This window comes from Megachile rotundata, chromosome 8 (genome assembly GCF_050947335.1).
Source record: "Megachile rotundata isolate GNS110a chromosome 8, iyMegRotu1, whole genome shotgun sequence".
Taxonomy (NCBI): Eukaryota; Metazoa; Arthropoda; class Insecta; order Hymenoptera; family Megachilidae; genus Megachile; species Megachile rotundata.
In genome coordinates, this window is record NC_134990.1 from 3801690 (window position 1) to 3828377 (window position 26688).

The following is a 26688-nucleotide window of genomic DNA, read 5'->3' on the forward strand; positions in this document are numbered from 1 at the left end:
TGGGAGATTCGCGTCAGTAGGTTTTGTTAACCTTTTAATGATTCTTGTAAACCGGTTTTTAATACAGCGATCCGTGAGGTAAGGGTAAAGATTTTTCATGAAGTTCGCAAGAGCTTCTACATCCTCTGTGTATTGTATTGCGATCTCTCTAGTATTAGGAGATTCAAGTGTGTTTTCAATAAAACTTTTAAATTGATAAAAATTTAACATCTTACCAGGTTCTTCTAATACTTGTTTCACTGGCTGTAACATGTCATCTATACTTTTGTCGCTCCTTGTTTCCGTATTTGGTTTCTTTTTTGGCTGTTTAGGCTTTGACTCTTTATCTAGTATTTGTTGAAGACTGATTGCTTTTCCTGTAAAAAGGTTTGAGCTGTTTGTTTCCTCTGTAAGGCTTGAGTCATGGGTAATTTCGGATCTGGTACATTTTAATGATTTAAGCGGTAAGTCGATGTCCATGGTTTCTATTTTTTTGTTGCCACTAGGGATTTCTGGTTTCTTTAATCTGTCCGTATCGTCAACTTTGGGTCCAGATGGGGCTATATTTGCACTTTGCGGTTTTGTGTAAACACTTGTTTGTTGTGATTTAAAAGGAGTAGGCTGTTTATCCTGAGATTTGCAATTTTTTGCCACATGTCCTTCTTGGCTACATATGAAACATTTTAATGTGTCTGTCGAGGGGTAAATCCAGTACGTGGTTTGTTCGTGTTCAATTTTAATCGACTCCGGAATTTTGTGTGCATCATCTGGATGAACATATACTTGATGCCGAAAAGCGTGAAGCCTTCTTCTATCATGCCGACTCTTAAAAAGGAGATAGCTGATTCCCTTTTAATTCTAACTTTGTCGAAAATTTCTTCAATCTTCGAGTGAGGGATTGTTGGACAGACATTTGACAGTATTATACGCTGGGCTTTGCTGATTAATGGTCTTAAGGTTAAATCAGTACCGTTCACCTTGATGTATTTGTGTTTATCGGTGAGATTGTCTGTGATCTCTTTGCTCGCTAAGAAAACGCAAATTTTACCGTTCGATACTCTTGACATAAATCTAATATTTGCTGGATTTGTAATTCTGTCCACTGCCTTTGCGTACTCTTTCAACTGTATTCCGTCTTTGGCTTCGATTATTATCGCCTGATCTTTTTTGGGAAAGCAATCGCTTTGCACCACTTTATTGTAGCTAAGTCGTTGTACATTAGATTCGGTATTGTTACCTTGGGGTACTAGTTTTTCACGGATAGATGCCATTTCGGTGAATAGATTGCACCGAGGGAGGCGTAAACATTGGTTAAAGGGTAGGAATACGTTAATTAACTGATTTTCAATAATTCTCGGTGGCACAAACAGTTATGGAAGTATACTTTGAATTCATACGGTATATGGCACTCGCGCTCACGACACGGACGATGATAGTCAACACGTCTGCTCGCTATCACAGTTCGATTCAAACTCGTACATTCATTTTTATTTTATAGGTAAATTGAAGATTAGGACAATTGATATTATTAGATAGTTTACACTTCACCTTTTGTTATCTTTAATAATAATTCTATCTATTTATTTAATATATCCAAATATGAAAAATTAAAAAATTTATATTAATATAGTGTTACTTTTCTGTATAACTAGGTATTTTTTAGTGAAATTACCATTATTTTTATTTCAAAAAATGTAACAACGAATTTGGAAAATATCAACAAGCAAAATTTTTATTTTCATTGTTTATGATTTTTTATATACTTTTTGTTGTTTGACAGGATCAGAATTACGTCCCTTCATAGAGGTGATCAATCATAGTAAAATCTTTCAATATTTTTCCTCATTTCCCATCAAGTACTACTCAATGTTTATTAATAAATATTTTACTTTATCTGCTGCCTGTTGGTTTTGTATACATATACAGTCATCAACATGTTAAAAATGCCAAACTTGCTTATTCAATTAAATATTATTTTACCACAATAACATGGAGTTATTTGATCATCCGCCTACTAACACCGGAAATTATTTTCCTTTTTACTTAATATTTCTCTAATTAAAATTTTGTACATTCGCTGGAACCGTTGACATGAGTAATTATATACTAAAAGCTAAAAATGGTAAAGCATCCGCTAATGTTATTTTATGAACAGTCCAAGAAGTTATACATGAAGGTAGAAATATTAACGATGTTGTTAAAGACTTTTTAATTCCACAAAAAACACTTGACCGCTACGTTGAAAAAGCAATATAGCTGAGCGATGAAATTAAACTAGGACGTGTTAATTACTTTCACGAGTGAAAAGTTTTTTCTCGGGAAAAAAGCTCTCTTAACTGATTACTTAAAACGAGCATCCAATATTTATGAGGTACCGGTTATCACCGAAGAAGCTCAACAAATTTGCAAATAAATAAGTTATATCTAATGAACTTAAAATTCTGTCTAGCTGGACTAATAATAAGACAGTATCTGGTCTAAGTTCGTAAATTTTTCCTGTTTTTAAAGAGAAGGAATTTAGATTCAAGGTTTGCACACGGTACAAGTTTAGCAACTACAGTAGTCAACGAATGTAATATAGCAATGCTTTCCCCAATTTGAAAATTCCATATAACCGACTGAGTTTTGGAGCTTCAGATATTTGGAATGTCTACAAGGCAAACATAACTGTGGTTCAAAGGCCGGTCAAGATAATGGCTCGACATGGCTTTAGACAAATAGGAGGGCTTGTGTCAGCCGAAAGAGGGATTCTTGTGGCACTCACTGTAGCAGTATCCGCAAGCGGAAACACTATTCCGCCTTTTTTTATTCTCCCTCGGGTAAACTGTCGGGATTACTTTATCAGAGATGCACCTGCCGGAAGCACGGACAATGCTAATCTATCTGGATGGATAAAAAAGAATATATTAGATTTGTTTTCCGTCACAAAAAGTTTCAAGAAAAGATCCGCACTTTTGCTGCTTAGAAATCACTATTCACATCATTCAATAATAGCACTGATCATTTTTAAACAAGATGGTATAATAATCGTTTTATTGTTTCAGTACAGTTCACTGAAACATGGAATCTTATAGGAAAATGTTTAAAAATCACTGAAAAAATATTGCGATTCTAGAATTGATAAATAGATGATAAATAATCCTGATAAAATATTTTCATATAAAACATCTTTGGAATTATAAAAATAACTTCACTCTTTGCTTTTGTTGAAATAATGCAACATAATAGATAACTACTAAAAAACTGAAATTTTTCGTTTTAACGAAACTGCCTTCTCTGACAGTGACCTTTATTATTTGTTTACATTTATTATTTGTTTATACATTGACATAACTAAAAGCTTGGGAAAAAAGGTGTTTAAATATTTTGAAGTGCTATAACATTCTACACAGATTGTGCAAAAGTTACCGTTTTCAGATATTCATGATTAAAGACATGCTTTATAAATTCTAAACATCTCAGACTATATCGACAAGCAGCTGTCATAATACTAATATAGTAAGGAAAAAGACAGATTATACTACTTTAACACTTTGACTACCGTATCACCCATATGTCTAACGTTTAAATTTTCATACGAAACTATATCATTAGAAATTGATTCATTTACTTAATTGAAAGTACTCGTATTAACTACTTAATAGTATGAGTAATGAATATTGTAAGAATATTTGGTAATATTTGTTAAAAGTATAAGTACTACCTAGTAAAACTCTCAGCTCTTCAAGCGGAGTAGTCAACATGCTAACAGATAGATTCAGAAAAGAAATATCACAACAAGAAAAAGAAATGTTTGTGTAAGATACAAATAGTTGAGAGGAAAAATAGGAATAATATATTGAAGTCAAAGCTGCCCGAAAATTTTATTCTTGAAAAGAATGTCCTGCACAAAGTACCGTCACTCACAATCAGAGTCAGAAGATGAAATATAGTGCTTGATATGCAATGAAATTAACAGAAAAATAGATCTATTACTGAGACTAGAAGGGTACTACGGCATTAAACAAAAAAGATAAGTTGTATGCGTGAGATTATTAATATTAAATGAATCTAAAAAATTTGATGAAAATGACGAAAAGGGAACCTCGCCCCAATACACTTGACCTTGACATATGTTTTCAACGTTATGACACAGAGAAATGTACAAAAGGTGTTAGTCGTCGGTTGTTATTTACTACAAAATTATTAACAGAACGTTTAAAAAATATAGTTGTTCTGAATATTAAAAAATATATGAGAAGGAGGTCTATAACCCACTCAACCAATGCTTTTAAAACGAAGCGAAATCTATAGTTACATAACTAATAATTTACAACTCTAAAGCATATTTGTATCGATTATTTTTATTCGTTCACACACTGTTATTAAATTCATATGTTAAATGTATACTCTCAACAGTGACAGCGTTCGCGGTGAGTTGGCAATGAGAGTTGTATACTTGTTGCAGCAGATGTTTTCACTAAAACTGCGTCAACTCTAATACAATGTCTTATTGTACGTGCGTATTCACTCTGATACAACTGATTTCAATTAATGCATTTATTTGTAGAACCAAATTAATAATTAGTTGTTCCGAGCTAATTAGGTAATGCTTATCATGGCAAATTTCTTCCGTTATTTGGTAAGTGCTTTTCATTACAGCGTTCCTTTCTATCATTCATCAAACATATATACATATGTGGGATCGGGTTGTTCGGGGTTCATCGAATACGATCGGGCGCGATCGAGCGAGCGGGAAACGTGGACGATTGGCGCCAAGATAATTCGGCGGTATTACGAGTTGGCGCGAAAACTAGCAACAAAGAATTAGATAGCATTTGTTTCCTTTTACGCGGGAACCAAGGTAGAATGAGGATAAAATAATTTTAAGAAAAAAAATACACCGACTTCGAAATGCACTAAAAAGTATAAAATAATTTCTATTTGCTAATGAAGTAATTTCTATTTCATTCAATTATACAATTACGTAACAGATATGAATGAAACCTATTTACTCGTTAGGTAGTGTATTAAATACATTTGAACCTTTTCGAAGGCGGCGCAAAATTAAAAGATTTTCTTGAACATGTCAACCTTTGGACAGCCGAACATAGGCAAAACTTGTATCTATACAAAGTCCAAAGGTTGACATGTTCAAGAAAATCTTTTAATTTTGCGCCGCCTCCGAAAAGGTTCAAATGTATTTAATATACTACCTAACGAGTAAATAGGTTTCATTCATATCTGTTACGTAATTGTATGATTGAATGAAATAGAAATTACTTCATTAGCAAATAGAAATTATTTTATACTTTTTAGTGCATTTCGAAGTCGGTGTATTTTTTTTCTTAAAATTATTTTATTTCACGCTTTTTAGTGGAATGGGGAGAATTTTATAGGATACTGTGAGACAGTTCTTCCGGGCTTTTTTTTTGTCCGCGTAAATGCCATGAACATAATTAAGTAAAAGACAACATGGATATTCGTTTTTCAATTTTTTTTTTTATTAATTGTTGTAAAATTGGTAAATAAAATCGGCGATTGCATGTTGACTCATACACCACCAGAGACACGGAGGCATACGTAGAATTCAATATACAGTATTCACTCCGCAAATGTTACAAAGATCTCTACTGTAAATGTTAAAATTGTATCCCCACTACTGGGGGATCCCCCTCGAAATCGGTCAAGAATGAAACACGATCGGTCGCCGAAACAACGGGGATCGAATATCGGTGAGACACATCCTAATGCAAGCAAAGGAAAAGATTGTAACCTTCTTATTTCTTACTATTTTTTCATGAAACTTTTACTGTTGTATTTGTCTAGATTTCCTGATTAAAATGACACCAAACATGATATAATTACGTTAACAATTGTGTGTGTAACGAGTGATTAAAGTTTTTAACATAAAATAGGACGGCGAATAGAAAAGAAAGAGAAGCAGAAGGTTGACGCGTTCGGCAAACATGAAACACTCGTGCGTCTTCTGTCTTTTAAATTCAAAAATAAAAATTCTTTATTTTTGAGGTTTCATCAATGAAGCTTTGATTATCGTATTCGTCTCGTTTTTCTGATTAAAATGGTACCAAACACGGTATAATTAAAATCATAATTACTTGTATAGCAAGCCTTTAGAAGGAATTCGCACCTCTACCGTAAATGTTACATCCCAAACTTTTATGGCTTGTTACATAAGTAATTACGATCGTAATCATATCGTGTTTGGTGTCATTTTAATCAGAAAAACGAGACAAATACGATGGTAAAAGTTCCATTGACGAAAAACCAAAAATAAAGAATTTTAATTTTTAAATTTAAAAGACACAACACGCACGAGTCTTTCATATTTGCCGAACGCTCGAAACTCTATCCCTCTTTGTCTTTTGTATGGCTGTCTCTTTCTACGTTCGGCACACTACAAAGAATGTAGGACCTCTACCGTAAATGTACAATCGAGACCGGCAAAAGTAACATTTACGGAGTGAATACTGTATTAGTAACAATAGTTTTTCGCTAATAACTCGAAAACTAAAGCTTCCCCTTAATTGCGGATAAGGAAAAAGTTGTTCAGAATCGTGCCCCTGATAACATATTAAAAGGACATTAAAATCGTCCAAAGTTGATTTCAAAACTTTTCAACAATTTTTCGCTAATATCTCGAAAACTAAAGCTTTCCGCGAAATTTGTATATGAACAAAATTGTTCAGAATCATGTCCGTGATAAGATATTAAAAGCGCGCTAAAATCGAGAAAAGTTTATTTCAAAAGTTGCCGGTTTTTTGCAATAACAATACTTTGCAATTAAAAAATGAAAAATTTTTTGATAATGGTACCAATGGGGAGTCAGAACCTACCAGATGCAAAAGGTTTCGTTCCGATCGGTCCATCCAGTTAGGCGTAATCGGCGGGCACACATAGGGGAAAAAAAAAAAAAAAATACTGATCGAATTGAGTAACCTCCTCCTTTTTCGAAGTCGGTTAAAAACGGCGTGGCGTCGCGAGACAGTCTTGTCGTAACGTTGGAAGTAGTAAGTCGTCCGAAAAGTTGTAGTATCAGTGTCTGTACTTGATTTTTATATTTTTGTTGATTTTTATACTTTTGTTAAATATACTTTTATTAAAATTATTCTGTTATTGTTATTCTCAAAAAAAACTTTTTAATTCCGTCAACCTCGATAATTTCCGATCCTACATATAATTATTAATTAGATATAGAATAATTATTATTAAACGCATCGTCTCTTCATAATATCACTTCCATTTACTACATACAGTTAACATCAAAACGTAGTCAACATTACGATATCTTGATAGAATGCACATCATTCGCAAGTCGTGGAACGTCTCTCTCTATTACAAAGTAATATAAATGTCAAACGTAGCGATATCTTATGACGTAATGTAATTGTTAATAACAATTCTATATTAGTTTAATAAACGCTTTAGTTGAAAGTCCCAACTTATGGATTTCCTTAACGTATATCACACAGACTAATGTATCCCTATTCCGAACTAGATAAGAGACGCTCAGTTAGGTGGAAACCGCTCTTCAGTTTCATGAGGCCAATTAACGTCAGATTTTACGTAAACCCAAATTTAGAGACGTTACAATTTCTAAACCTAATTTAGCTTAATCATTATTTAATTCATTATAATAAATTTGTATCATTATGGTGAGGGTGACATTTTTCCCTTGGTTACTATTATATTAGCATAGTTTATTGCAGATCTAAGTTCTAAGACATCGCTTTATTAATTTCTTTTCCTATTTAACCAACAATTATGATGAATAAACAAATATGTCGATCATTAGAAATTAGTATTATAGGTGTCAGCAGTAATTAACGTTGACCAAATGTAACTTGAAAAAATTGTTATCGCCGATACTAGCATATGACGGTACATAATGATGGAAAATAGGAATATGAAAAGCCTTCATAGCTTCTTTTAATCTATTTGAAAATTAAATTTATATACTGAACATTCAGTAAATGTGCAAACTTCTGAAATGTTACAAAATCACCAAAATACTAATTGTATATTTAGACAAATTATAAACGTGTGAACAGTTAATCAATGAACCAGGTTCCTTTCAACCCATTAATTCTCTTGAAAGTTAGAATCGTTATCGATTTTGTCTAGTACATGCATAATTATCAAAACATAGACTTTCATCCTATGAATTTTTACGAACAAATGTAGCCAAACAGTTCCAAAGCAATATGATTTATTAATTAGAAGATACACTGCTTTATCAAAAGACTGAGTATTCTGGTAATTTTAAATAAATCACACTGAAACGTTAAAACAGCCATTTTCGTGACACGTCTTTAATAAAAGCATTTTATTCTTTAAAAAATCGTTTTCGAAAATTTTTCACAAGATATTTCTGCCTCAGTAACCAAGTCAATTTATTCGGTTAATCGATATTCTCACGTAACATCATCGCCTCTTTCACTTCATCAGGATTATCGCTTCCATTCTGTCTTATCAATAAAATCTGTGATAAAACTCTGATCAGACTATCGGATCTTCCAAATAGTTATCAGGATCTCAATATGACACTGGTAAACATACCAGACGATAAATCCACAACCGCAGAAGTATTATTAGTAGAATATAATACAAGGATAAGAGAAATTGTTGAAAGACCTCTCAAAAAGCTCTGTATGTTAAGACCCAGAGAAAAAGAGTCATAAGATTGAATGGAACATGTTTACGATAAGGCAAACTCAAATGTGTGATTCAATCATAGAAAAGGTAGCTATTTAGCAAGATTTGACATGCAAAATCTGAAAGAGAAAGAAGAAAGTATAGATCAAACTGTGAAGCGTTCCTTGTATCATTAAATAATATCGATACGGATGATCTATGGCTTCTCGATAGAGGATGTACTCACCACGTATGCGGAAAAAAAAATTGGTTCACAAAGTTTTGCGAACTAAATTTAAAAGTGGTGGACACAGCTGCAGAACCAACCGAACAGAATAATACAATCTTAAAAGTGAATGGAACATCACTGATAAATGGTCAAGAAAATTGGATTACATTATAGAGGGTGTTCGGCTACTGGTGGGCATAATTTCAGGGGGTGGTAGCTGGAGTGATTCTGTACAACTTTTTCCTTTACCAAAATGCTCGTTAAAGCTTAATTTTTGAATTATTAATGAAAAACATTGACCAATCAGAGCGCGAGAATAGCGCGCGCCCAGATTTTGACCGAACGTTTCACACTAAAGCCTCAGAATGAACAAAAATCAACAAAAGAAAAGAGAAACAGCGACCCCCCCTCAACGGGAAAAAGATTCCACAAGAACCTAAAAAGTTCGCTCGTCGAGAAATGTAACATGATCAGTCTGGGGCGGGGGGGTCATCATCCCATATATTGGTGACCCCGACGTGATTCGTCGAGTGCACAGTGCAGGTTTTGCGTGTGCGACGTGTGGAATTATTGTTTTTTTTTATCGCGTTTTTCCGGATTAAGGCACCGCCCAGTGACACTGAGGTGACGTGTGATAACGCGAATAGTGCCAGTGCAATTAAAGACTAGCAGTGACTAGAACTCATTTAGTTAAGTTTATTGTTTAAGTGTAGTACGTAAGGACAGAACATTGACAATGTCGCTCGGTGAATCGTCGACCGTAGGTGATGTACCCGCCGTCGATCGGGTCTCAGTGCGGATACCGGACTTTGCACCCGCCGATCCGGAACTGTGGTTTAGCATGGTGGAACGCAGTTTCGAAGCGAGTGGCATAAAAACCGAATTGACAAAATTCGGTTACATTTTAGGGGCTCTCAGCCCGCAGTACGCGGCAGAAGTTCGGGACATAATAATGTTTCCGCCCCCTGAGCCGTACCAGAAATTAAAGTGCGAGCTCATTAAAAGACTTAGCTCGTCGCAGGAGCAGAAGACGCGCCGACTAGTAGAACACGAGGAGATCGGCGGTCACTTTGGATGGGTTGTTTACCATCCAGCATGCAGGTCATTTTGGCGACACAGCGGGACACTGACCTGGATCAGGTAGCGGAGTTAGCGGATGTAATCGCGGACACAATGGATCCGCGCAGTCACGTCGCCGAGACCTCCACGAGCGCGCCCGTTCAACAGCCGTCGGCAGCGCAGGATTTGAAAGCGCTGTTAAATACGAAAATGTCGCAGCTTGCATTGAGCTTCCGACAAGAAGTTGCGGCGATTCGCGACGAAGTGCGGGAGTTTTCGCAACGCGAGGCTACCCGTCGGGGCCCGTCGCCGTCACGCACGCGTCAACGTTCGCGATCGCGATCCCAGCAACGCCGACTCGAGCAACGCGGTGGTAGGTGTTTCTACCATTTTAAATATGGCGCGAACGCGTATCGGTGTGAACTGCCGTGTAATTGGACAATGCAGGGAAACGCGTCAGGCAGTCGTTAATGACGGCCAGCGATTCCTGCCCATCATTGCGCCGTCTGTTCGTGGTCGATCGGGTAACAAAAATGCAATTTTTGATCGATACAGGAGCCGATCTTTGTGTTTTTCCTCGATCAAAGTTACGGGGTTTCCGTGACAAAGCGTCATACGCGTTGTACGCCGCGAACGGTACAGAAATCGCCACTTATGGTACTGTTACATTAAATCTGGACTTGGGGTTGCGCCGTGATTTCGTATGGAGATTCGTTGTTGCGGATGTGTCAAAGCCCATTATCGGTGTAGACTTTTTAGCGCACTTCGGATTATTGGTGGACATCCGGAATTGTCGGTTGTTAGATCAGGTGACGACGTTGAAAGTGAACGGACGCTTAGCGCAAGAGTGCGGACCGTTAACACCGACCGTGAAGACAATTTTCGGTAGTTCGAAATATCACGATCTCCTACAACGGTTTTCGCGTATTACGCGGTCAGGAGGAACTCTGGCAACAGTTAAACACGAAACGATACATTATATTTGTATGACCCCAGGCCCGCCAGTTTCGTGTAAACCCCGTCGTCTTGCGCCGATTCCTTTACGAGAGGCTCGTAAAGAGTTCGAGACAATGATTCGTCTCAGTATCGCGTGGCCGTCGGAAAGTGCGTGGTCGTCGCCGCTCCATATGGTGCCGAAAAAAGGACAGGACACTTGGCGACCGTGTGGTGACTACCGGTCTTTAAACGCGCGTACAGTGCCGGACAGATACCCCGTGAAGCATATTGAGGACTTTGCTCACGCGCTTCACGGAAAAACAGTGTTTTCAACGTTAGACTTAGTGCGGGCGTATAACCAGATACCAGTGGCCGCGGAAGACATGAAGAAAACCGCGATAACTACTCCCTTCGAACTATTCGAATTTCTCTTTATGTCGTTCGGTCTACGAAACGCGGCACAGACGTTTCAGCGATTTATCGATGAAGTGTTGCGCGGTTTAGACTTTGTGTACGCGTACATCGACGACATATTGGTGGCTTCGTCAACGGAAGAGGAACATGTGCAGCACCTGGAAGAGGTTTTTACACGGCTCGACAAATACGGCATACTGGTTAATCCGGCGAAGTGTAACCTTGGCCAGTCGCAGGTTAACTTCCTCGGTTACGCCGTATCTTCCGAAGGGACTCGACCGCTGGAAAACAAGGTAGAGGCAATTACCAACTACCCGCAGCCGACCACCGCTAAACAATTGAGGCAGTTTCTGGGTATGTTAAACTTTTACGGGCGTTTTATACCCAGAACTGCACAGGTTCAAGCTCCATTGAACGAGTTGTTGCGCGACAACGTCAAGGGTCGCACTTCGCTGAAATGGACGCCGGAAGCTTCGGCGGCTTTTGACAAGGCGAAGCGGAGCCTGAAGGATGCAGCGTTATTGGCCCACCCGGTAGATAACGCACCGCTGGCATTGTTTCGCGACGCTTCCGATTACACCGTGGGAGCCGCGTTACAGCAACTCGTCGGAGAGAGCTGGCAGCCGCTAGCTTTCTTCTCCAAAAAGCTCAGCAACACCGAGCGGAATTACGGAGTGTACGACAGGGAATTATTGGCGATATACCTGACGATCAAACAATTTGTCACATGGTGGAAGGGCGGAGCTTCACCGTGTTTACGGACCAGAAGCCTATCACATTCGCCTTCCAGCAAAAACCCGAGAAATGTTCTCCCAGGCAATTCAGATACCTGGATTTCATCGGGCAGTTCACCACGGATATACGCCACATCGCCGGTAAAGAGAACGTCGTCGCCGACGCACTATCCAGGCTTGAGGAAGTCTCCGAGCGGTGCAACTTCACGGACCTCGCCGAAAATCAGCAACACGATGCTGAGCTGCAATCGTACATGCGTGGGGAAACCAGCAGCAACCTGCAGCTTAAAAGAGTACGTTTACCGGGCACGAACACGGACATTATTTGTGACGTGTCGTCGGGAACTTGTAGGCCGTTTGTAACCAAACCTTTCCGAAGAACAGTTTTCAATTCAGTGCATAGACTAGCGCACCCGGGTGTTAACGCAACGATTAGACTCTTAACAGAGCAGTATGTGTGGCCGGGCATTAAAAGTGACTGCCGGAAATGGACGTGTAATTGTGTTGAGTGTCAACGGTCAAAAGTAAACAGACACGTTTCCGCGCCTTTAGGTAGCTTCGGTGTGCCGTCCAGTCGGTTCGACCATGTACACATAGACATTGTGATTTTGCCGGTGTCGGACGGTTTCAAGTACTGTTTAACGTGCGTTGATCGGTATACGCGTTGGCCTGAGGCCTTTCCACTCAAGGACCAGGAAGCCTCGACCGTGGCACGCGCGTTTTATGACGGTTGGATCGCACGTTTCGGAACCCCGTTGCGCGTAACAATGGATCAGGGCAGACAGTTTGAGAGCCATTTCTTTCGTGAATTGTCTAAGTTAACAGGAACAACTCATTGGCGTACAACGGCCTACCACCCGGCAGCCAACGGTTTGGTGGAAAGATTCCATCGGCAATTCAAGGCGGCAATCCGCTGCCATCAAAATTCTAAATGGACAGAGGTGCTCCCGACCATCTTGCTGTTCATTCGCGCAGCCTGGAGCACAGTGGACCAGAACGTCGAATTAGCTGTTCATTTGTCAAAAATTCGATTTTCCTAGATCGATATGAAATGAACATGTATTGCTTACTAAATATCTGGCGAATTCAAAACCGAAGAAATTAATGAAATTCATTAAAAATTGTAGTCATAACAAGCATTCAAAGATGAGACTTTTATGAATGCTATTTTTCACCGAAAAATTTACTCTTTTTCATATTGATGCCCTGACAAAAGTATTAAACATTTTTGCAAAATTTTTTTTTTCTTTAATAAACAGCATATGTTTATATTGAGAATACACATGCCATGACAAATGATTAGCTGTAGTTTATTTACAAAATAATTCTCAATGAACTAAAGATAATTTTCATAGTTGTTCATCTTTAGCAAGGGATATCTTTAAAAGTTCAAAGAGTTGCGTGCTCTATCATAGTGCAAAATTTTCAGCAGGATGTCCTTATTTTAATCCAAAAGGAATCATGTCCCTCCTCGTCCCACCGCAGAAGTTATTATTGTTTAAAGTGTCGCGTGACACGCGCTTCAGCAATACGTAGGTATATATTGTGTATTTAGTCGAATAGATATTACTATATTTTATTATATATTCTGTAAGTATGTATTTATTTATTTATTATTGCCTTAAATCATGTGAGATTTATACGGCGATATCGTGGGTTGTTCTGCCCTTTCCTCGAGGTACGTGTTTCGGAAAAACCCAAGTTGGCGTGCAGGTAGTATGAATATTTTGCCTATGATTTATGACTTGTCTATTGCCAACGACTATGAAATTATTATTTTCATAGTCAATCAATTATTTAAACCTAACCGTAATTTAGGTTTTTTCCTTGAGCATAAACATGGAAATAAAAATTAGAAATTCGAATTCGGCAAAAGATCCTTCCGGGTTATAAATAACTGTGCTCTTAACATACAGGGTGTTACCTGTAACACTACTCACGAATTTTCTCCCACTTGCAGCCACCTTACGAAAAAAAGTTTAGAACAATATTTGCAGGGTATGACGTGCACAATAGATATCAGCAAAGCAAATTTTGAAAACAGTTTGTTCTCTTGGCAAAGTCAAGGTCACCTTGGATTTTTTAAATAGGAACACATTTTTTTTATTCATAGCACATCCAACATTTAACCAAGTTACTTTTAAACCTATCTAAAAACCTATTGCTGAATGAATTCAATCAGCACGTTACTTATATTGTTAACTTTTTCAACTTAACTTATACATGAACGAGTTCACACTCCACATTGGGTGCAACTATTGTGTCGCCTTAAAGAATAATTACGAAGACCACGCGAATCAATTTTATCTATATACATTTAGCTATGCAGCGAATTTCGAAGCAATATATCTTCAATATATGCCATTAAGATCTTGTGTGCAACCCTGGCTATGATCAGTTCCGGCATCTGGGAGCCAGATTTGCACATGCAAGGGTTTTTTTCCCGCTATCCACGCGGGCACTTTCTCTAGAATTTTAGCACCTTTTTTCACCCGCGCTTTTCCGTCCACGTGGTTTGTTCTTTATCCTTGTCGTAGGACAAGGCTATATAAACCCTGGAAAATCATCGTTGCAAGTACAGTTCATAAAATACACGCTTCGTTGCCAGTTCAGTTCAGTTCAGTTATATTCACAGTGCTTTAGACAATTTTCCTTCTTCATCTCTTATTTGGTAAGTACAGCGATACTTATACACATATAACTTCGATAATTTTGCATTTAACATTTTCTCTTCTGATATCCAGATAAATTATCTGGAAATAAAAGAATGGATAACTTCCGCAAACATAAAGATTTATTCTTTATATTAAGAATGGCAGGGAAAGATGTGGGTGATTATTCATTCTTATTAGAAGTTATACGTGAGAAATTACATCTTCCTCAAGAAAATCCTGAAGAGTTGAAAACGAAATTAAAAGCATTTTGCACCACAGCAAAAAAGAGATGGGTAAAAGCTAACTACACAGAGGTAAGATTTCTGAAACAGAATAAGGTATGGTTACAAAATGATTTTATATATCCAAGTACGGAGTTAAGAAGCGTTCCATCCACAAGTACAGCGAATATTAGTCCACTGAGACCTGTCGGTACAGATTTTACTCTTTTTTCATCCGAAAATATAACCTGATTATCAATGATAGAAGTTTAAGTAAATTGGTGTAAAAAGATTGTGACACCTAAGGTTAACTTAAGCTTTTCCAGTCGCGATGCATGTTCGTTCAAGTGTATTCAAGCTTCGCAACATTACGCCGTGGTAGAAATTTTGGTACAGATTTTAATTTCTGCCTCACCATGTTGGGATTACTTTTCAAAACTCGATGTACTGTCCACCGTGAAATACTTAAGTTGAATTCCTTTTTAATTTGGTTACAACTGTTTTGGTTGTGACTAGCTGCTTTTACAATTTCTCGTTCGGTACGAGGCTCAATTTTTTCTTTGGACCATCCTTTTTATTATTGCCATACTTAACGGGATTATTTAAGAAAATCAAAATGACTTTATACGAGCGCCCTAGCCTACGGGCAATTTCCCGAACACAAATTTTATCCTTCTTACGCGTCAATATTTTACCGTTCTCCTCTTCGATCAAATATCTACCACGTTGCATTATTCAACAAAGAGTACTGTCAAATTTTAATTTGTATTTTAATAATTAATGTAATTACTTAGTTTCAGTGAGTTTGTAGTTGAACTGGATGGAGAGAAGTGAATTTAATAACATTGGTGCTATAGTTCCGCAACAAGCCAAAATTACATTTTCGATTATATCGTTTCTAATAGAAGAGCAACTTCAATGAGACTTAATGTAAAATTTATTGCGACCCGTATCATTGCAATTGATTTTTTGCATTTTAACTCTGAATTACAGAACAACTAAAAAAATAGATGGTGCTATAGTTATGCACCACAGTGTATATACACAGATTTTTATCTACACATTAAACTTTTTGTCCATATCTGTACTTACATCTGTTTTATTTTGGTCTATTTTATTAGTTTTATTTTCTGCGATTTAATTAATCTAATTATACTAATGGAATGTGCCGAACTATATATTAAATATAAATATGGATGAGATGTGGCACCAGCGTCTATATCATACACGTCACCAAGTTATTCGAAAACTAGCAGAAGATGTTAAAGGATTAACAACATGAAGTTCGTGCGCAATGTATGCTGCATAGGTAAGGCAACAAAACTACCTAGTAAAAAACTAAAGGGAAGGCAAACTATATACGTATACGAATTAATCCACTCGGACGTTTGCGGCCCCATCCCAGTAAATTTTTTTGATAGCAGAAAATATTTTATTACGTTCACCGATGGTTACTCAGGAAAAACCGTGGTCAGATGTATGAAAACCAAAAGCGAAACGCAGATGCATATAAAGTATTACATATCCAAAATAAAACGAGAACAGAGCAGAACATTGATGAGATTCAGACGGATAACAGTTTAGAATTTTGCAACAAGAAACTTGATGCTCACTTCGACGAACTCGGAACGAAAGCTCGGACGATCCCTGTAGAAAAGCTGCAAATGAACGGAGTGGCAGAAAGGATCAATAAGACGTTGCTAAACATGATACGATCCATGCCCACATCAGCTTGCCTACCGCTTAAGTTTTGAACTAAGGTTGCGATAAAGGCAACATATATTAAAAACAGAACATGTCACTAAAGTCAACGACAAGCTGCCGTTAACAGTGTGGACCGGAAATACGTTAAGTGTGCTGCATCTAAAAGTGTATGGATGTTTAGGTTACGTGTGATTACCAAGTCCATCTGCTGCCGTCAACATCACTCTAGATTCTATGGAGGTAAATGTTTCTCGACACTTCATCATATTATGTTTCTTTAACAATGTTTCTATATGTATACGCTACATGTGACACACGGATGCGACGTCTGTTTGGACTGCTTTCAACTTTCACGCCTAATGCATAGTGGATCTCCCCAAGGTATCTTATATCATAGCTTGTACTAATCTTCTCGACAACTTCCATTACCGATACCGGTGTAAATATCACGGGCAAAAAAAGAATAAATGGCACACATACCATATACGGTGCTGATTGGTTCATTGATGCATATGGCATTGTATAGAAGGCCATTTTATTCGCCGTGCCTAAATTATCACAGCATAATACTACCCCCAAACATCGAAACTAGGCGATTTATGTGCTCACATATTTAAATAAAACTAAAGAATATGGTATAGTTTAGAAATATACTGATAAATTACATATAAACATGGACTAGAAATAAAGATCATAGACTCTCATTTTCAGGATTAATCATGTGTGTGGGAGGCAGTGTAACTCATTCGCGTCCATGTGAACAAAAATGCCTAATTATATCAACGAGGAGGCAAAAAATATAGCAATATTTAGAACTGTTAAGGAGGTAACATGGATGAGAATATTTTAAACGAGTTAAAACTAACTAATATTGTTTTAGGCAAATACAAAATTTACTGCAATAATCATGCAATCGATAATCGCATAATTATTTATATTCATCACATCGTTAAAGAAAATGTTAATTAAGAACTGATTGACATTGTCTATATGCTTCATTAAAAGAAAATCCGGGAGACATAATAACAAGAGGATTAAATAGAGTTTTACACGGTCTTTGTATAATTAGATTAGAAATGAATACAGGAAAGTGTGAGAATTGAAATGTTTCCTGCAGTTCTCAAGGAAATAGTGTAGAGGCGCTGTGAGCCCGCTTCTCCTTCTTGTTCTTGTAACATGAACTGCATATTGCAATTGCGTAGTAACTTTATTTATAACTGTGTAATGTACATCTTTATTTTTTTATTAAACATCATTCATATGAACGGTTGTATGACTTATAGTTGTCATACCCACTATATACAGTATTCTATTTTAATTATAATTATAATTTAATACAATTTTTGCAATTTTACGCATTTGTATTTTTCTAAATATTAAAATTTTTCACAACTGAATAAGCTTCAAAACTATTTTACCGTGAAACTGGAGCAACCAGACATATCAGGTTTTACCTTCTGACCACAGAATTAATTGGGTACGAAATTGCTATTTTATACAGTACAAACCCCTTAACCAACACATGTTGAAATAGCCACTGTTTATGATCCGCTCATATCATATTTAAGATTGAACAATCTCAGTGGCAACAAAAGGTCAGGGATGAATTGTTTCGATAAAATTTTCGAATAATTCGAAACTTTAACGTGGTTATGACGTTTTATAAATATTACTGTTTACTTCTTGAAAATTGATCGAAATATGTTGCAGTTAGTTGTAATTTACACTGGTATGAACAATTTTATAAAATATATTTTTTACAATATAAAAAAATAAACAATGTTTCGAATTGTGATGAGTTTATTTACGAATACTTCTATTAGTATTTATCAGAATAAATCTATTAATTAATTGGATGATAAAAATCAGTACACAACTAACTGTTGATCACCAATATAGAACCTTTTTAAAATCATCTCCAAATACTCCTTGACGTTTTGTTAGATAATTATAATTTTGTTTGATAGATAATTATAATTTATCGAATATTATTCATTGAACTTTGAAAAACTAGAATACCAATCATGTTAGAATATCTCTAATAATTAATAATGAACATGATTATTCATAAATAAAGCCATCATAAATGGAAACGGTATTTATACCATAAAGAGAACTTCCAAGACTTTTCGACACTTCGTGCCTTAGAAAAACTAGATTGCCAATTGTGAAGTTGGTTTTTTAATAAGTGCGTGAGTTGGCATGAGTGAGTAAGTTGGTAGGAGTGTGTAGGTTGGTAGGAGTGAGGAGTTTGGGATGCGTGAGGAGATTGGTAAGACTGTAACAAAAGAAGAAAGAAAAAGATGAGTGTGAAGCGTGAGAGCGTTGAATGAGTGAAAAATGGTTTATGTATCTTTTACAATTAATTAAAAATAGTTTTGGTTCAAAGAAATATTCAGAGAAATGTTAATTTCAAGTTTACCAATTCCCACAAGTTGGTAGCAGGTCTGTGGTTTAAAGGAAGTACGAAGTAAAATAAGAAATCTGAAGAAAAGCGTAAGAAAAAGAAATCATGTCGGACACGTGGAATATCGCTAGTATTGAACCTCTCGATGATACTAATTATTTTTTATGGAGCGAAAAAGTAGAAGGTATTTTGCGTTCAAAAAAATTGTGGAAAAAAGTAATAGGGGTCAAACAGATAGAAAAACCTGAGGAAGGTGAAGAAGACTATGAAGGAAAATTGAAACAATGGAACGAGTGGGATGACAATAATTACGCAGCCAGGACAATAATGATAAACACAATGGGTAAGGCTCAATTGTTAAAATATAGTAGTGAAAAAAACGCTGATAGACTATGGGCTTTGATAAAGAGAAACATGGCCGCTGAAACGGAGGAATTAAAAGCGAGATTGTTAAACGAATTAACAAATTTAAAAATGAAAAGGGACGAAGGTATTGATGCTTATATAAATAGGGCAGAAGCGCTAAAGAACCAGTGTGTACAATTGGGAAAGAACATAGAAGAGTTTGAATTAAAAATGTACATTTTAAGAGGGCTCAGACAAGAATATGATTCGAATGTGAGGGTTTTAGAAATACAAAAGAATGTAACGATTAATGATATACGTTTTGCTCTCAAACAGGAGGAAATTAGAAAGGAATCGAGAAAAGAAGAAAGATTCCACAGAGATCAGGAATCAGTGAGGAAAGTAAGAGATGGGTCCAAAAATAATATCCATTGTTTTAATTGTGGGTTGACAGGGCACGTGTCCAGTGAATGTTACAGAAATAAACGCTGTTTTAATTGTCAAGGTTTTAATCATGTGGCTGCAAACTGTAGAGAACCAAAAAGAGGTGGAACATTTATAGGAAGAGGACGTAGAGGAAATTTCCAAAGAGGATTTAGAGGAAGATCAAGCAGACAGACTCATGAAAGGGAGGAAATTTCATTGCGAACTGCAGACAAAGCTGTGCTAAGAGCTAATGACGTTTCACAAACAGAAGCAACTCATGAGGCAAGTGAAAAGAAACTTGAGGTGGGTGCAAATGATAATTGTTGTATTTGGTTATTGGATTCTGGTTCCACGAGTCATATGACTCATGACAAACTAATATGTAATAAACTGTTTAATGAAAAGAGAGAAATTGCACTAGCAGATAAGGAAGGAAAAAAATTAACTTCTGAGAGTGTTGGTGAAATAGTATTAAGACAGTCTTCAAGTAAAAAAAGGGTGAGACTTGAGAAAGTGTTATGTGTCCCTGATTTGAACACTAATTTGCTTTCTGTAGCTAAAATAACAGACCATGGTTAATGTAAAATTCAATAAATTTGGAGCTGTGGTATATAAAGACCCGAATAAGGTAGAAATGACAGCAGTTAGAGTGAATAATGCATATTATGTAAGAACATTCATTGAGAAAGAGGAGGCAGTGGCAATTTCAGTGGATGATCTTTGGCACAAGAGGTTAGGTCATACAAATAAAAAGGTGGTGGAAGAAATGAAGAAAAAGAATCTAGTAATGGGAATGACAGATAAGGTAAGGATGGAATGTGAACCATGTATCGAAGGGAAGACTTGTAGAAAGCATCATGGAAGATTAGAGGGAAGACAGACAAATAACATTATGCAACTGTGGCATATAGATTTAATAGGACCTGTAAAGCCATCATCGCATGGAAGAAAAAATTATATTATGACAGTGGTCGATGATTATTCCAGAATGATATTTGTACAATTACTGCAAGAAAAAAGTGAAGCTGCTGAAGAAATTAAAAAATTAATTATACTGTATGAGAATCAGACTGAACAAAAATTGAAGAGAATAAGATCAGACAATGGTGGAGAATTTATCGGGAGAGATTTAAAATACTGGTTTCAGCAAAAGGGAATTAAACATGAACTAAGTCCTCCCATGACCCCACAGTGTAACGGGACAGCAGAAAGAGCAAATAAAACAATAATAGAAACTACCAGAACAATATTGTCTGACTCACATCTACCTTTAACGTTCTGGGGGGAGGCAGTGTGTACTGCTGTATATATAAGAAATAGGGTAAAATCAAAAGTGCATGATAAAACTCCATACGAGATATGGTATAATAAAAAGCCAAATGTGCAACATCTGAGAAGATTTGGATGCTTAGCATATCTGTTGAATAAAGGTGGAACAAGTCAAAAGTTTGAGTCAAAAACTGTAAAAGGAATTTTCGTGGGATATGGTACGAATAATACCTACCGAATATACATCCCGAAAGCAGATAAAATCATATGTGATTGTGACGTAAAATTCGATGAAAACAAAAATGGGTCAGAACTATTGTACAATAATAAGAGAAATGATGAATATAATGGTAATAGTAGATTAATTGTATTAGGATTAAATTCCAATGATGATGCGGAGGATTCTGAATCTGATGGTGAGATGTATCAGAATGAAGAAGAAGAAACGAATGAACAGCAAGAAGAGGAAGACAGCTATTATGAAGATGCGAGAATAGAATTTCTGGAAAATGAAAGTGACACACATGAAGTTAATGATGAAGAGGGGAACATTGAAGTTAATGAAGAGAGTGTAATTGTACCTGAAGCATCAACGGAAATAAAGAAGAGAGGAAGACCAAAAAATGTGACAAAAGAAGTCATGCAGGTTCGAAGAAATATTGAACAAGAAAAGGTGAGAAAGAGGGATGAAGAAAGGAATATTAGAAGATCAGAAAGAATAAAGAATCAGAGGGCTATGAAAACAGTTGATATTAAAATACCAAATTCAGTTAGAGAAGCAAGGCAATCACACGAGTGGGAAGAGTGGAGAAAAGCTATGAGTGAAGAAATGAAATCAATGCAACGTCATAAGGTATGGGATTTGGTTGATCGACCTAGAGAAAAACGCGTGATAAAGAATAAGTGGATATTTGCTATAAAGGAAGACCCGATTACGCTTGAAAGAAAATTCAAGGCGAGATTAGTCGCAATGGGCTGTGGGCAACGTCCAGGCTATGATTACGAGGAAACCTTCGCTCCAACAGTCAGGATGGAAACAATTAGATTGTTAATTAGCATATGTGCGGAAAAAGGAAAAAAATTAAAAATTTATGATGCAAAAACTGCCTTCTTACATGGATCTTTGGATGAAGAAATATACATGGAGATGCCTGATGGATTTGAAAACAAAACTGAGAAAGTCTGCAAACTCAAGAAAAGTATTTATGGACTGAAGCAGGCTAGTCGTTGCTGGAATACATATCTGACTGACGTGTTATTGAAGGTAGGGTTGAAATAGTGTACTCATGATCCATGTTTGTTTTATGTTGTAGAGGGGAACAACTTTTTATATTGTGGAGTTCACGTGGATGACATACCATTAGTAAGTAGTGGAGATGAATTTGAGGAAAAATATATGAAGGAAATAAAGAAATATATAGATTTAAAGGATACTGGAGAGGCAAAACAAATATTAGGGATACAATTAAATCAAGAAAGAGGAAGAATATTCATCCATCAAAGAAATTATATTGAAAATTTGCTGAAACAGTATGGAATGAAGGAAGCTAATGAAGTAAATTCGCCTATGGATATCAATCAAAAATTGAGTGAAGATGAAGGAAGTAAGGAATGCAGTGTAACAAGATATCAGGAGTTATTAGGGCGATTAATGTATCTAAGCGTATCGACAAGGCCTGATATATCTTTCTCACTGAGTTGTTTATCACAATTTAGTAAATGCCCCAAGAATATACACATGAATGCATTGAAGAGAGTATTGCAATACCTGAAAAAGACAATTAATTATGGCATTGAATATGGAAGAATAAACCCTAAAAGAGGAATTAGGTGCGAATCTGATGCTTCTTGGGACAGCACAAGAGACGCAAAATCCTTCAGTGGCGTACTGATTTATAGAAATGACGACCTCATACACTGGAGAAGCAAGAAGCAGCCAACAGTCGCTTTATCTTCAACGGAGAGTGAGTTGGATGCAATGTTGGAAGGGTTAAAGGAAGTCATGTGGACGAGTGACCTTGTAGAAGAAATAGGAGTGTCCAAGGAAAAGAATACGGAGTTGAAATGTGACAATTTGAATGCTGTGAAACTTGCTAATGGAGGAAACTTTAAAACAAAAACAAAGTTATTGAATAGAAAATGTTACTTTATTAGAGAAATGGTAAAAAATTATGAAATTAAGGTGTCACATGTACCTAAAGAAATTATGACAGCAGATTGCCTTACTAAACCACTGAGTGGACCATCTTTGTTTAAAAACATAAAGAACTTTATGAGCGCTAGAGATTAAAAACCCAAGGGGGGAGAGTGTGAAGTTGGTTTTTTAATAAGTGCGTAAGTTGGCATGAGTGAGTAAGTTGGTAGGAGTGTGTAGGTTGGTAGGAGTGAGGAGTTTGGGATGCGTGAGGAGATTGGTAAGACTGTAACAAAAGAAGAAAGAAAAAGATGAGTGTGAAGCGTGAGAGCGTTGAATGAGTGAAAAATGGTTTATGTATCTTTTACAATTAATTAAAAATAGTTTTGGTTCAAAGAAATATTCAGAGAAATGTTAATTTCAAGTTTACCAATTCCCACACCAATCACACAGAATATCTTCAGTACCATTTATTTTTTATTTGTTATATTTCAGAGAGAACTTTCACATTACTGCATTTATAAAAGTCAACACAACTCTTTCTTATGTACGAGGTATGACACAAAAAAAACGAGACTAGTCCCATAAATCATTGTAGCTTCAGAATCAGTTCTCTGTGATATTACCACCTTCAATGTAGTCCCTTTCAGCATTCACACACTTCTGCACACGACGCTGCCATTTCTGGTAACACTTCTGGAACGAAGTTTTTGGAAGTCCCTTCTTCAACTTCTTCACCTCTTCAACTGAGGTGAAATGGGTTCCCTTTAAGCAACATTTAACTTTAGGAAATAAAAAAAAGTCACGTGGAGCTAAATCAGATGAATAAGGAGGATGCCCCATTACAGTAATATTTTTGCTGGCCAGAAACTGCTTGACAGACAGTGCCGTGTGAGCAGGTGCATTGTCCTGGTGCAACATCCATCCAATGCTCCACGACTGTGGCCTTTTTCCTTCATTTTTTTCACGAAGTCTTTTTAGTACTTCAATGTAATAGTGTTGTTTAACAATCTGACAACTGGGAAATCACTTAATCATTACAATTCCATTAATGTCGAATTTTAATTTTGACGTGCGTGCTTTTTTGGGTTTTGGGGATCCTGGAGACTTCCACTGCATCGACTGACGCTTACTTTCTGGGTCATAGATAAAAATCCATGTCTCATCACATGTTACAACAGATTTCAACAAATTATACAAGAAACTTGATGTTTATTCGCTGTTCGGTTTTTACGTTAGACATTTTTCCGGCAGAATGCAGTTGCACATGTTTACTCAATGATGTAATACTCCCCAATGGCATGACGGATTAAATCGAAATTGGCAGCATGGAGAGAGGATGTGCATGGGATGATGCTACTAAAACAATATCTGCCAACTCCATTGTTTTTTCAAACTACACACCTAGTCTCGTTTTTTTTTGTGTCGCATCTCGTATCTATTAAGGTTTGTGTATTCAACACAGTGGCATACCAAATCGAATTAATACGGCAGAATAATTGGAAATTTTATTAGATCAATACCTTTTTTTAATAAAAAAGCAAAATATTTAGGTAATATTATATAATACATTAAAATTATAAACTTTTATATTTCATGCTAAATATTTACACTTCTTGAACTATAAAAGATGATCCGGTAATAACGATGAAACCAAATTAACGTGGCGATATTCAGATAAATATTTTGAAAAATTTGATACTGTGTATACAGTTTTTCACGTAAGCAATGACTTCCCAGAATAGTAGGGCATGCTTTCATAAAAAAGTCAAGAAAACTAATTTTGAAAAATTCTACACAGAATTATGTAAAATTTGTAGAAAATTTCTTATTCTTATTCCTACTTTATTATGTGAAATTTCAGATTTGTATTCACAGAGTTGTTGGATCGAATGTTTCAATGTTAGTTATCACCTTTTTTTATTTTGTTCGTTTAAAGTTTACATCTTTGATATGGAATTTTGATGAAATTTATACTAATTTATAAATATCACGTACTTTCTTTGGATCAGAAACACATATTTGCGTTAGAAGAAGGAATGTCTGGATGAAGAACTTTATGTTTAGCAAATATCGACGTTTCGAAACTCGTAGTTCTGAAAGTCTACTTATAAGTAAATATTAGCATTCTTACGCAAATTTTGTACCTGCCTTGGTCAGTATTTTAGAAATCTGTTAATAAACAACAAGTTCTTTCCCACAAAGAATTCCCACAATAACAGAATTGTATTATTTATAAAGTTTTTACGCGGCACTAACAAATTATTAAATGAAATTTTGTTATTGAAATTAACGTTATTAGGGCATACTGATATTTTATTTATTTCAAGGTTGTAACCGTGCTGGTTACATAATATAAGAACACCTTATACATATATCAGCTCATGTATTGCCGCGATATGGGGTATCCCTACTCCGCGCATACGTCGTGATCATTATTTCATGGGGTTACCGGTAGAGTATTTACCCCACTGTCACTAATTATGCGTGCGCATCGATCCCCACTCGATAGCGATCGAAGGAGGTCGATGCGAGGATCAAATTCGTCACTACGTCTGGAAGCGAATCGAGTCGGTTGAAGAAAAATTTATTCTGCGAAACACGGTACGCGATTGCGAGGTCAAACCGACCTGATAGATTCGTCAAGCCGGCAATTTATCCGCGACACGTAAACGCCTCAAACCGAGGAGTCGATTGTTCAAGCCGAACGGTGGCACAGTCAGAGTAAGATTTCGGAACAATTAGTCGATCGTGAACAGCGTAGTAGTCAGAACATAAATATTGATTTGTATTGAAGCGAATAACCGAATAGATAATTTCTAAATTCTTTGGGTAAAGTTGTGGTAAGTAACGGTTGATTGGAAGTCGATTCTCTTTAATAATTTTCGTCGTTATTCCCGCAGTTGTGAATAGCGACTGAGATCATTTAAATCGTACATTTTGGCGTGGTACAGCTCTCAGGCTCATATAGGCAATTGAAGTGTCGCTCGGCCCACGTAAAGTGTCCCGCCGTATCTTCTAATTGTACCTGTGTGCCCTTGCGAGAGGTAGTCTCGTTGGTGTAGAATTGTATGATTTCTGCCATGTTTGATCGAGGCACAGCTCACAGACTCGTTTGAGTAACCAAAGTATCGCCCAGCTCACGAAAATGCCCTGCCGCTACTCCTTGGTTGTTCTCAAATACCTTTGTGAAGAGGTGGACACGACTGCGTGGCACAGCTTTCGCTCTGTTTGGAGGTTAATTTGTTCGAATCGGATTCAAACTCAGTTTGGGTAACCGAAGTGTCTCCCAGCCCGCATATTGTGCCTGCCGGCATCTTCTGGTTGTTCTCAATCAGTGCATGAGTCTCATAGTGCAGGCACCTTTTGGCTTTTCCCGAGTTGCTCGACAAGGTCAATTTGTGTGTTACTGTACTATTCGCGTCGCGAATTACACGATCGAATCAGTACTGTTGGAATCAGGCGTCCGGCATCAGAGCAAGTCTTGAGCCCCAACAAACTCCTCTAGACGAACTCCTAGGTGTCTACACCTGATCTCGACTT

General features: G+C 36.7%; 1 protein-coding gene and 2 long non-coding RNA genes across 10 annotated transcripts in view; 2 read left to right on the plus strand and 1 right to left on the minus strand.

Annotated features, from left to right (window-relative positions):
- LOC100882678 (uncharacterized) overlaps positions 1 to 26688 on the minus strand; it is a 490348-nt gene that overhangs the window by 410652 nt on the left and 53008 nt on the right. The window lies entirely within an intron of this gene.
- Positions 13282 to 18295, plus strand: LOC143265006 (uncharacterized). 3 transcript variants are annotated; one of them, XR_013039040.1, is made up of 4 exons: positions 13282 to 16169; positions 16320 to 17199; positions 17276 to 17390; positions 17445 to 18295. It is a non-coding gene; the product is annotated as an uncharacterized LOC143265006 (long non-coding RNA). The 3 variants fall into 3 exon arrangements; XR_013039039.1 differs by having other exon boundaries at positions 13282 to 14656; positions 14730 to 17199; XR_013039038.1 differs by having other exon boundaries at positions 13282 to 17199.
- Positions 18590 to 19735, plus strand: LOC143264969 (uncharacterized). The gene is made up of 2 exons (XR_013038992.1): positions 18590 to 19314; positions 19653 to 19735. It is a non-coding gene; the product is annotated as an uncharacterized LOC143264969 (long non-coding RNA).